Raw genomic sequence first — 10616 nt, forward strand, 5'->3', positions numbered from 1 at the left:
TTTATGATTCTCAGCTATCCTTTTTTTTTTCTCCTCTAGAGCAGAAACATTTCCACCCAGAGCAGAACACTCCTATCTGCTGAAACGAAGTTTCCAGGCACGTGCTTCCCTAAAACAGTGCAGATCAACAAAATCCCAGACTATGCTCTCTAAATTTAGTACTCTGACTGCCCTGTACAGAAAATAATAGCAAACAAGTTTAAAAGGCTGGTGTACCATAGCACTGAGTTAAAAGGCAACTGAACATAGAAGTAAAATTGTTAAACTTTCTAAAAATGTAACAGGAGACTAAGTGCACACTGTGTTCGCTTCGTAGAGGTTTGTTCCGTAAGATGTTCCTTTCAGAGCAGCATTAATTGCAGTTTATTTCAAGATAATTGCTCTATTGCGCTTGTGAATTAAGAATCTCTCGACTCCGTGCTGTAACTTAATCCCGCAGTAACTCACGTCTTTTCTACCACTTACTTCTAACGTGCAGGATGGCAAACGGATCATTTGAAAACAAAAAGGACACATGCTATTTCTTGCACAGATGCACCACTCCCTAAAGGTCATTTCTGTTCAAATCTCTGTTCATGTACCATTGCATTTCTTAACCAGCTCCTTAATTCCTGTTTTTTTCCCCCGAGTGCTTACATATGAACTTTTCTCCTCATTTTAACGGGTGACACTGGAGAGAAGAGGCAGCAGGGCAGTTCTTCGTACCAACAAAGGGGCAAAAGTCCTAGCCCAGGACAACAATTCAGAAGTTCAGGTTTTAATTCCTAAGGGAACAGAGACCTATGGAAGTATTTGTTCACATCTGATGGTTTCTTTAAGCAACTGAGTGAGGAAACCTGATTTCACAGAAATTTACTAGGATGGAAGAAACCTCCAAGACCATCTAGTCCATTTGTTTCTGTAGGGGAGGAAAGCAGTACATACATGTAAATATCTCAGACTCTTGGGGCTGCAGACTGTTTATGGATATATGCAGATGCCCAGGAGTTGAAAGGTAGTTAAACCTGGTACAAAGCTTTCACTCCCCATTTGTGAACTGCACTAAACCAACGTTTAATTCACAAAACAAAACAAAATAAAAGTTCAATCCCTTGTCTTGAAACCATCCCAGAGCAGTACAGCTCACTCAGCAGAGCAGCAGCAGCCACATGCAGCAGCCACACAGCCCCCTGACCACACACCCTCTCCCCATGCATGCCATAAAACTCAGGGATGAAAAATTCGGCTGCCTTCAGGTATAGCTGCCTAACGCAGCACAAGGTTGCCCTCAGGCATTGCTGCTTGAGGCAGCAGTGCGGCTTTGCTCCAGCCATCCCACTGCCATCCCACACCCCACAGCCACTTCCTCGCACGCTGGGGCCCGTGGCGCAGCCCCCTGCACCCCTGGAAGGCAAAGCTCAAGGGTGCACGGCCAGGCAGCCTTCAAGAGCAATGAAATATTTCCATAACCTCTTAATCCGGCGTGCCCAGTAATTCCCTCGCTTTGCGATGGATTTGCATCGGCTTATAAAAACTGGCTACATCGTGTCACTGGTACAGGGAAAGCAGAAACCCAGTCCTTCTGATCTCACGCGCTTATTCAAAACAGCCACAAATCATCTCACAACTGGGTTATATTAATTAAGTGTGATTAACAGGGAGTAGCTCAATTCCATAATATTTATAATCATCCAGCGCTATTTTACTTGCATTACTTTCATTTGAAGTTTTCTCCCTTGGATATCATCTGTCAAGCCTTCTTACAAGGAGATCATTCTGCTTTCTTTCTTTTTTTCTTTTTCTCTTCCCTTTTTCTTTTTTTAAACACCTTCCAGCTCTGGCAGCCTGCCTGGCTGTCAGCCTTCAGCCCTCAAACAAATCCAGGTAGGTTTCGTTTCCTTTCCTTGTCAAATGTCTGACACTCTCCGTCAGATGGGGAACACAAAACTGAATGTCATCGACAAGATCTTGGGTTTTGAGCAGCACGAGCATTTAGCTCAGTGATATGGTTTAGGGGGGGACTTGTTAGTGTTAGGTCAGAGCTTGGACTTGCTGATTTTGGAGGTCTCTTCCAACCTAGCTGATTCTGTGATAACATTTCTGAAATAATCCCTATTTCTAAGTGTTAGCAAAGGAACTAATATTTACCCAGGTATTCCTGTAATAAATAAACCCATGCCATCTCTCACTACTGTAACCTGATAAGAAAACATGGAAGAGAAGCTGAAAAAAAATGCCCTTTAATGCATTTGTCTCTCCTGCATCTGGGTAAGTAGTACCTTGAATTAGGAGTCCGTGTTTTGAAGTAAAACAAGTGCAGCCCCACTAACAAGCACTAGCAATTTGCTCCCTACCTCTTCTGATAAGAGAGAACAGAATGGGGAGGAAAGATGAGGAAAGTACTAAGCAAAACACAAAACTACAAAAGAAAAACCACCAGGCACTGCCTCCAGGAGTGGCGACAAAGCAGCCGCTACGGTAGCTCCCCTACCAGCAGGACTAAGCAGCATGACACACACATATTTTTTAAGTCCTTGTTTTAAAGGGACGTTACAACGGCAAATTAAATTATGTAATGGTACGGTGATTTGCTTTAAGACATTCACAATACCCTAATAAAAAACCTACATGCCAGCTTGTATTACAAAGTAGATGATGCTCCGCAGGCAGCCTCTAGGAGCTTTTAACCTGGGAATGGCAGAGGAACCGGGGAGACACCAGCCTGTCAGCACAACAGGGGGAGTCTGTTTCTTCCCTTCAAGAGAAGAATCAAACCCTCCTTTTGTGATCATGACCACTGTGGAAGTGTTGCCAAGTGGTCAGGATCACCTCAGCGAACAACACTAACAACCCTAAGAAAGCAACTTGTGATTTTCCTAGAAATTTATCTATTCCTAAGAAATTTCCTAAGAAATTATCATCAAAATTCCTACCAATTTAGCAAATTACACGTTTCCTAACTTCCGAAGAAATAAACTAGTGTTATACAACACTGAGGCAGGAAACTGAATGCTGTTACGGCTCTGTAGGACTGTGGCAAGACAAGACCGCGAGCGACGGGATGCTGATACTGACCGGCTGAAACAAAGGCTGCGTTCATCACATTTTGCCACCACTAGCCCAACCACAAGATGGATATCCTTGGAAGTTTTCTGGAACACTTTTGCTATTCACACACAAATAAACAAAGGAATCCCGCATCAGGCAACGTTTGCAAGTTTTAGAGCTCCACCACGGATCCTTTGAGGCCTGGGCCCACTGACGGCACCCCCTGCTCTCAATTGAGGCACCTGAGAAGCAGGAGGCAGAGGATGGGAGCCTAAGCTTGCAGAAACAGGCAGCACTACCGCCTGCACTGGGTGCACATGTGTCTCAGAGGGCACAGGTGCTTAATCCATTTTGATTACAAAGCAACTGCACCTCAAAGATTTAGGGCAACAGACAGCCGCTGCAGGCAGAGACTTAAGCAGGACGAGCTACTGATGTCGCCCTTGGGCATCTACATGGCGTGGAGGATGGAGAGGCAGGATCAGCAGCGTTAGGAGGCAGAGATGCAGCCTTTCCAGGACAGCCACGAGCTACTTTCCATGGACGTTACCTTCCATTACATGCCTCCACCCTCCGTGCCCTGTGCACTGTGCACGTGGCCCAGCTCCCTGCACGCATCCTTGCTCACCCCAAGGGCAAAACTCCTCTGAAGTCCGCAGAATCATCTAGGTTGGAAGAGACCTCAAGATCATTGAGTCCAACCTCTGACCTAACACTAACAAGTCCTCCACTAAACCACATCACTGAGCTCTACATCTAAATGTCTTTTAAAGACCTCCAGGGATGGTGACTCCACCATTTCCCTGGGCAGCCCATTCCAATGCCTCACAACCCTTTCAGTAAAGAAGTTCTTCCTAACATCCAACCTAAGCCTCCCCTCGTGCAACTTTAGCCCATTTCCCCCTCGTCCTGTCACCAGGCACATGGGAGAACAGACCAACCCCCACCTCACTACGGCCTCCTTTGAGGTACCTGTAGAGAGCAATAAGGTCACCCCCGAGCCTCCTCTTCTCCAGGCTGAACAAGCCCAGCTCCCTCAGCCACTCCCCATAAGCCTTGTTCTCCAGGCCCCTCACCAGGCCTGGCAGGGAGGTGCCCCACAGCTCTGTCCCCACTCGCACTCCCTGATGGAGCTCAGGGAGGAGGTGGAGAGGTTGAGGGCTGCCCCCAGGCTGAGCAGGCTGCCCCCCAGCTCCCACCTCACACACACGGTGTCTCCGCCACCCTCAGGGGCAGCAACACAACACCAGGCAGGCACTCTGCAGGGATGCTGACCGGTGGCTTGGTGTGCCTGTGGGTTCAAAGCGAGCTGCTAGTGTGTTCTTCTGAAGGAACAGCACGCTTGGCAAGTCTTAGGGGTGTCCTCTGGAAAGCACAGGAGTGGACGAGAAGCTGACCCTTACCAGCACCAGACAGAGCACACATCAGTGGAGATGAGAAACCCAGAAACCCACGTGCATCTCTGCACTTTTTTACAGTATGTTCTCAATGTCTCTACTGGTTTGTGATGATGATCCCAGAAAACAAGCCAGAACACAGTCCAGAAATATAATAACCACCTTTTTTTTTTTTATAAAGAACATATTTACTGTTCCAAATGTCACTTACAGCTTTTATGAGCTGCCTGGCACACTACCACAGAAAGTTGTGTGACTTCTGAGAGGAAGAAAGGAGAAGCAGCAGATTTTGGGGCACTGCAGTGACAGAATCACCACTCGTTTATTTTCACATCAGTCTTTTAAGGCGTTGTGTAGTCTCCCTGCTGCAAATGAGAGCGAGGAGAGATAGAAGGCCCAGCCCTCAGTTTGTGATGCCCACACAAAATACTTGGGGCCTGCTTTCCAGGTGCATGTTTGGATTGAATTGAAGATGTGAGGGTTCGATGTTACCTAGACTTGCTCCTCCCGGTCAGACAGGCATTCTTTAGAGGAGAAACACACACTTAACAGAAAATGTAAAAGTTTTAATTACTTGACTCATGTATTATTCAAATTTTATCAGTACTAAAAGGATGTAATTGATGGAAAATGAGGGAAGTCATCTGACAGTCCTGGGGGATGTGCTTCATTTCCAGCCTGCTCCCAGTATTCCAACCTGGACCAGGCTCTCAGCAAACACTCCGTTCCTGAAAACGCCACTCACTCAGAAGTACCTACATCAAGCCTTTATAAATACATTTCAGTTACATCAAATACATAAACTAGTGTTAATGTCAGCCTGAAGTGCTAACACTTAGCTTGAGGGGAAAAAAAAGCCCTGCTGGAACAAAATACTAAAAAGTTACAGAAGGCACGCATATATAAAATGGGTTACAACCCCAAAATAATAAAACAGAAGCCCATCTGAAAGGTGGATGGCCAACACACAACACCGCCGCAGATCCCATATCGTGCTTTGGCTTCATTCAGGCGGCTGGCTGGGCAAAGCACAGCACGTGAAGCTGTGCAGGGGCAGGGCAAGAAGATGAGGAGCCGGCGGACCCGCTGCCAGCAGAGGCCTTCCAGCATCCCCTCCGCCTGGCAGAGAGCTGAAGCCAAGGGAACAGCAACGCAGCCACGAGGGCTCTGTCCTACACCTGCAACTGGAGACGAAAGCAACAGGTATTTTACTCAGTGCCTGGGAACGTCACAGTAATATCGGTCTTGGGCTGATAGAAAAGGAGAGGAAAAAAGGAAATGCTATTTAATCCCATCCTATGGAATACTCTTTTCTTCTGGCACACCTTGCAGAGATGGCTGATTAAAACAGTATCCAAAGATGTGAACAGAAAGTAAAATTTCATAAGGCTCGGGGAAAAAAACAACCGTATACGGTTATGAAGCAAGTAGTGAAATAAAGAATGCTGCCAATCCCCCTAATCTTCTGACTAGAATTTATGGGGGGGTGAAATAAATGGGAGTGAAAGTTTACCAGGGACATTCCTCAGAGTTTCAGTTCAGAGAAATCAAGTGTTTACCAAGTATTTGTTAATTTGGAAAGCAAAGCAAAATCTGCTTTATAAAATAATGTCCACATTTCATTCCTTAAAAGTTAACTTCCAGTCGGAGGACATAACTCCCAGTTTCTACAGCATTTACAAGATAGCTGAGCTGCAATTGCACCCAAGACACAAGATTAAAGCAGAGGAGGTAAACTCCCCTAGTCCAAACAAATCAACTCTGATAACACGCACGGATGCTTCACATCTCCACTATGGGAGCCATGCCCACAATAGGTCCTTGAGGCCAAGAAATGGCATTTCCCTGTTCTACCCGCTTGGTCACTTTCTTTCAAAGGGTCTCCAGCAAGAGCTGGTACCAAGTCAGAGCCTGACGTAATTCAGCGATGTTCGAAAGCAGTCTCACAAATGCAAACACAACCCAGCTGAGCTTCCCTCTGAGGGCACACGATGTTATCAGCACCTAGGCGCACATTCAGCGCATTTTACAAAACAAGAAGCTGCCAACCTTGGCGTCTCTCCCAAAATATTCCGGCTAGGTCTGGAGACTTCAAGCCGGTCCCAGACAGCGTAGGAAGCTCAGTGAAGTCCTTAATCAACAAGTATGGTGAAGGGGAGGGAAGAGAAGTTGTTCTCAAAGCGTGCACACACACAAAGTAAGCTACGGGATAGCACTTACACAGCAATTCTGCTATCCGAAGAGTTGCATTTGCTTCACATCCTACAGCTGACTGAAGGCTGCCATAATTTTCAGCAGAAGAACTGAGATTCGGGCCCAAGCTCCTACCCCTCAGCCAGTGCTTGAAGCAACGGTAGTGGGAAACTGTAAACAAGCTGAACGACTGTGTTAATTGCACTAATGAGGTCCTGCTCCGACCTCAAGCAGACACAGCCCAACTCCAGCCAGAGCAGAGCTGGGAGCCACCCCTGTCACGCTGCTGCCTGGGCAGCACCACTCACACCGCATCTGCGCCACAGCAGCCTGCCTTCGTGAGCAATGTGTGTGCTTAGAAAAGGAGGTAAAATTAAAAGCTTTCTTCAAAGAAGCTGTGAGATGCAGAAGTGATTCTTGCAGCAGTCTACCTGCTGGGATATGTTATATCTAACAGAGAAATAGCAACTACTAGAAAAGCATCTACATTGCAAATACACATAACGCTCCTTGAGGAGGAGGAAAAAAGCTAGTTTGAGTGGTTTAGACAAGTACCAGCGTCCAAAAGGAGTAATAAAACCCTTCACATCTACTGATTCAGGCTCCAAACAACCCAGTGATGCATTTTATCCCAAACCTTTTGAAAACACTGATGCTCTAAATACTTCAACATTATGATAAAGAAAAATGAGTTACTGTGATAGGTGATTTCCCCTCCTTCCCCCCTCCAAAAAAAAACAAAAACAAAACAAACAAACAAAAAAAAAAAAAAACAGACCGGTTTTGATAATTTATTTGTCAAAGTGCAGGGCACGAGTCCCAGCACAGAGGACCCGAAGGGGTGCCTGGTGTGGAAGCAGCGCTCCCCCTGCGCGCCTGGCTCCGGCTGCCGCTTCCCTCACTTTTACTCCAAATTCTACAAAATACACAAAAACTCCTAGCCACGTGTCCCGGCTTCCTCACGGGAGGGGGCTGCTTTGCTGCTAACGCTGCCGGTTTGGGCTGCTGAGGGGGAAAACCCCCGCGGAGCCGCGCCAGCCCCTCAGGGCTCCTCACGGCCCGCCCGCGGCCGCCATCACGGCCCCGCCACCCTCACGGCCCCCCCCGCGCCCCCTCCCCCCCCCCCTGCGCCCCCTCCCCCCCCCCCTGCGCCCCGCACTTACGCCATTTTCCTCCGCCGCGGCTCCCCCACGGACCCGGAAGCGGCGGCGGCCCGGGCCTTCCCGCACCTCCCGGTGGGCACCGCCCCCGCCCCGGCCGCAGCGCCGCCGCAGCCAATGGGGAAGCGCCGCCGGGAGGTAGGGCCAACGGGATGGGAGGAGGCGCGGGGCGGGGGGTGGAAAGGGCCAATCGCGAGGCGCGGGTGGAAGAGGGGGGTGGGTGTGTGTGGGGGAGACCACGCCCTTCTTCCGCCCGGCTGTGGGAGGTGTTGCGCATGCGGGGAGACGGTGGTGACGCCGTGCGGGGGCTGGGAGAGGGCGGGGCTGGGGGTGAGGGAGGGCGGGGAGGGGTGGGGGAAAGGGGAAGGGAGCAACGTGAGGGAAAGGGAGGAGGGGAAGGGGAAGGGAAAGGAAAAGGGAGAATGATACGGGAAAGCGAAGAGAACAAGGGAAAGGGATAAGAGAAAGCGAAAAAGGAAGAGAAAAAGGAAAAGCAAGACCAAAATTTGTTCTTAAACACTTTAAGGTCCAGGGCGGAGCGTGTCCCACAGAGCCACAAACAGCTCGGGCTGGAGGGACCTCCACGCACACCCAGTCCCAGCCCCTGCCATGGGCAGGAACACCTCCCCCCAGCACAGGCTGCCCACAGCCCCATCCAGCCTGGCCTTGGGCACCTCCAGGCATGGGGCAGCCACAGCTGCTCTGGGCAGCCTGTGCCAGCGCCTCACCACCTCCTGGGTGAGGAATTTCCTCCTCAGATCCAATCTAAACCTCTTTCAGTTTGAATTCCCCCTCATCCTGTCATTATCCAATGAAGCAAAGAGTTGCTCTCCATCTTTTTTGTGAGTCCCCTTCAAGTCCTGAAAGGCTGCAGTGAGGTCTGTTTTCACAGAAAGGCCAGCCTAAGTCCAACATGCCACTGCGTTTATGTAACAAGTGAATACACGTGTGTATTTATAGCGCAGCCTCTCTAACAGCATGCTTCCTTTCGCCTTAGGATGGCCAGCAGTACTTCTGTATGAAACATCTTCAGTCCTTTGCTCGTGCAGCAGCAGTAGGAACTATTTCCAAAACCGATAGCAGGAGCAGTTTTGCAGTCAGAGGCAACAGCCTCATTTCACGTTCAGGTTTGTGCGTCTTGGAGCCCATCATTTGGCCCCTACCACTTCCACACCCGAGAGGTCAGTGCTCTTTTGCCAGCATCCTTGGGCCAGGGGTGGACAAACGCTGTGCTGCAGGCTCTCTTCTTGCCCAGGTGGGCGCCTGGGGCTGCACTGACGCCCCTTGCACCACAGAGCCGGGTGGCTGTCCTATTTTAGCACTGACTGGAGGTTTGTGGATTCTCACAGCACCCCTGCCTGATTGCCTGCTGCTTTTTTGAAGATTGCATTTTTTTGGATGTTTGTCTGCATTGCTGATTTCCATCAACAGTTTCATTCCTTCCATTGCCTCCCCTGACCTTTCGGGGGAGTGTCCACAAATGAGCTCCTGATATTTTCCTCCAGCTTTCTGTTTCTTCTCTCTCTTCTTTAAAGAATTTTCTCGTAATTTTCTTCCCCATAAGTAATGATGCTGGATTGCTTCTTTCACCTCTTCCTCCTATATGCTGATGCTAAATGATAAAATATATCTGACATTTGAAATTTATTTGTAGAAATTACATTTGAAAGGGTACACGATAACCAAAGGTTCAAGATGTGTTATTTGCATAAACAAAAAAGAAGGAGCTGATTCATTGACTTTGCCCTTTATAACCCAGTCAATGAGTCAATGATTCACATCTGAAGCACCAAGAGAGCTTCTCCTGACACATCCAGCCATCCTCGAGGTGCCTGTAGGCTAAGAGATGAAATACACAATGCACTGTAATACAGTTCAATACCTTAAAAGTCATGCAACGGGGTGATTGTCACACCTAGATTCAAATTCCCATGGAGGGGAGGTAGTTCAAGGGGTTCTTTCACCAAATCCTCTCTGGGCTGTACTGGAGGCTCAGCCTCTTTGTAGGGGAAGCGGACAGCTTGCAATGGCATCGCACGCATGCACGCAGCACAATCGGCCCCGGCTTGAACGCTGTCCCTGGGGCATAGCTTTTCAAGCTTGCCCAGATTTTTCTCATGGTCTAGGAAACAGCGAATCATTCATGCTTAATTCTTTTCAGCGAATGATGCTGCGTCTCCGGTTATCAGCATGGGAATTGACAAGAGGTTTTATAAATGTTGTCTCATCATATAACTTTCAAGTTGAGGAAAATTATAACCCTGTCCTCTACACTTGAACTTATTCTAAATGAGGTGGCATTCCCATTTGCCTCAGAATGTTTATTTTTATGCCTAAGACTCCAAGTTTTTTCTTCGTTTGTTTCTGTTTTGACTTTTTTTCCACTTTTTTTTTTTGGTTGGTTGTATTTGTTTTTTCTTGAAAGAGGGGTGGTTGAGCAAAAGCACCATCTCTAAATTATCTGTACCTCTTCTGTTTTTCAACCAAAGACATCTCTCCAAACATTGTTCTGAATGCTGCCAAGTCTGTTAATTCACATTGTGTCTTTGGTTGATGCCACTCAAGGGTCAAAGTCAAGCTAATTCTGAAGTTGTCCGAATGTATTTATACAAAACCAGAAGATTCTGGGTACATGACACTATTTAACAACAGCAAAAATGTGACTGGAAACTTTAATTCCCATTTCTTGGACTTACAATTTACCTTTTTAAGGCAGCTGGGTACTACCGCCATTTCCAGGGGAAGCGAGCAGCCACTGCTCCAGCTGACGTGACCCTGCAGCCCACAGGAACAGCCCCTCTAAGGGTCAGCACTGGGCGCATCAGTGCTCCTCCAACAG

At 48.1% G+C, this 10616-nt stretch overlaps 1 protein-coding gene across 1 annotated transcript in view; it reads right to left on the bottom strand.

Moving 5' to 3' along the window:
- KIAA1109 (KIAA1109 ortholog) overlaps window positions 1-7836 on the bottom strand; it is a 113479-nt gene extending 105643 nt beyond the window's left edge. The window contains 1 exon segment of the mRNA XM_032186753.1: window positions 7781-7836. The gene's annotated coding sequence lies outside the window, so the exon portion shown is untranslated.
- Window positions 7837-10616: the final 2780 nt, after the last annotated feature.

The sequence above is a fragment of the Aythya fuligula genome, chromosome 4 (genome assembly GCF_009819795.1).
Source record: "Aythya fuligula isolate bAytFul2 chromosome 4, bAytFul2.pri, whole genome shotgun sequence".
NCBI classification, from domain to species: Eukaryota; Metazoa; Chordata; class Aves; order Anseriformes; family Anatidae; genus Aythya; species Aythya fuligula.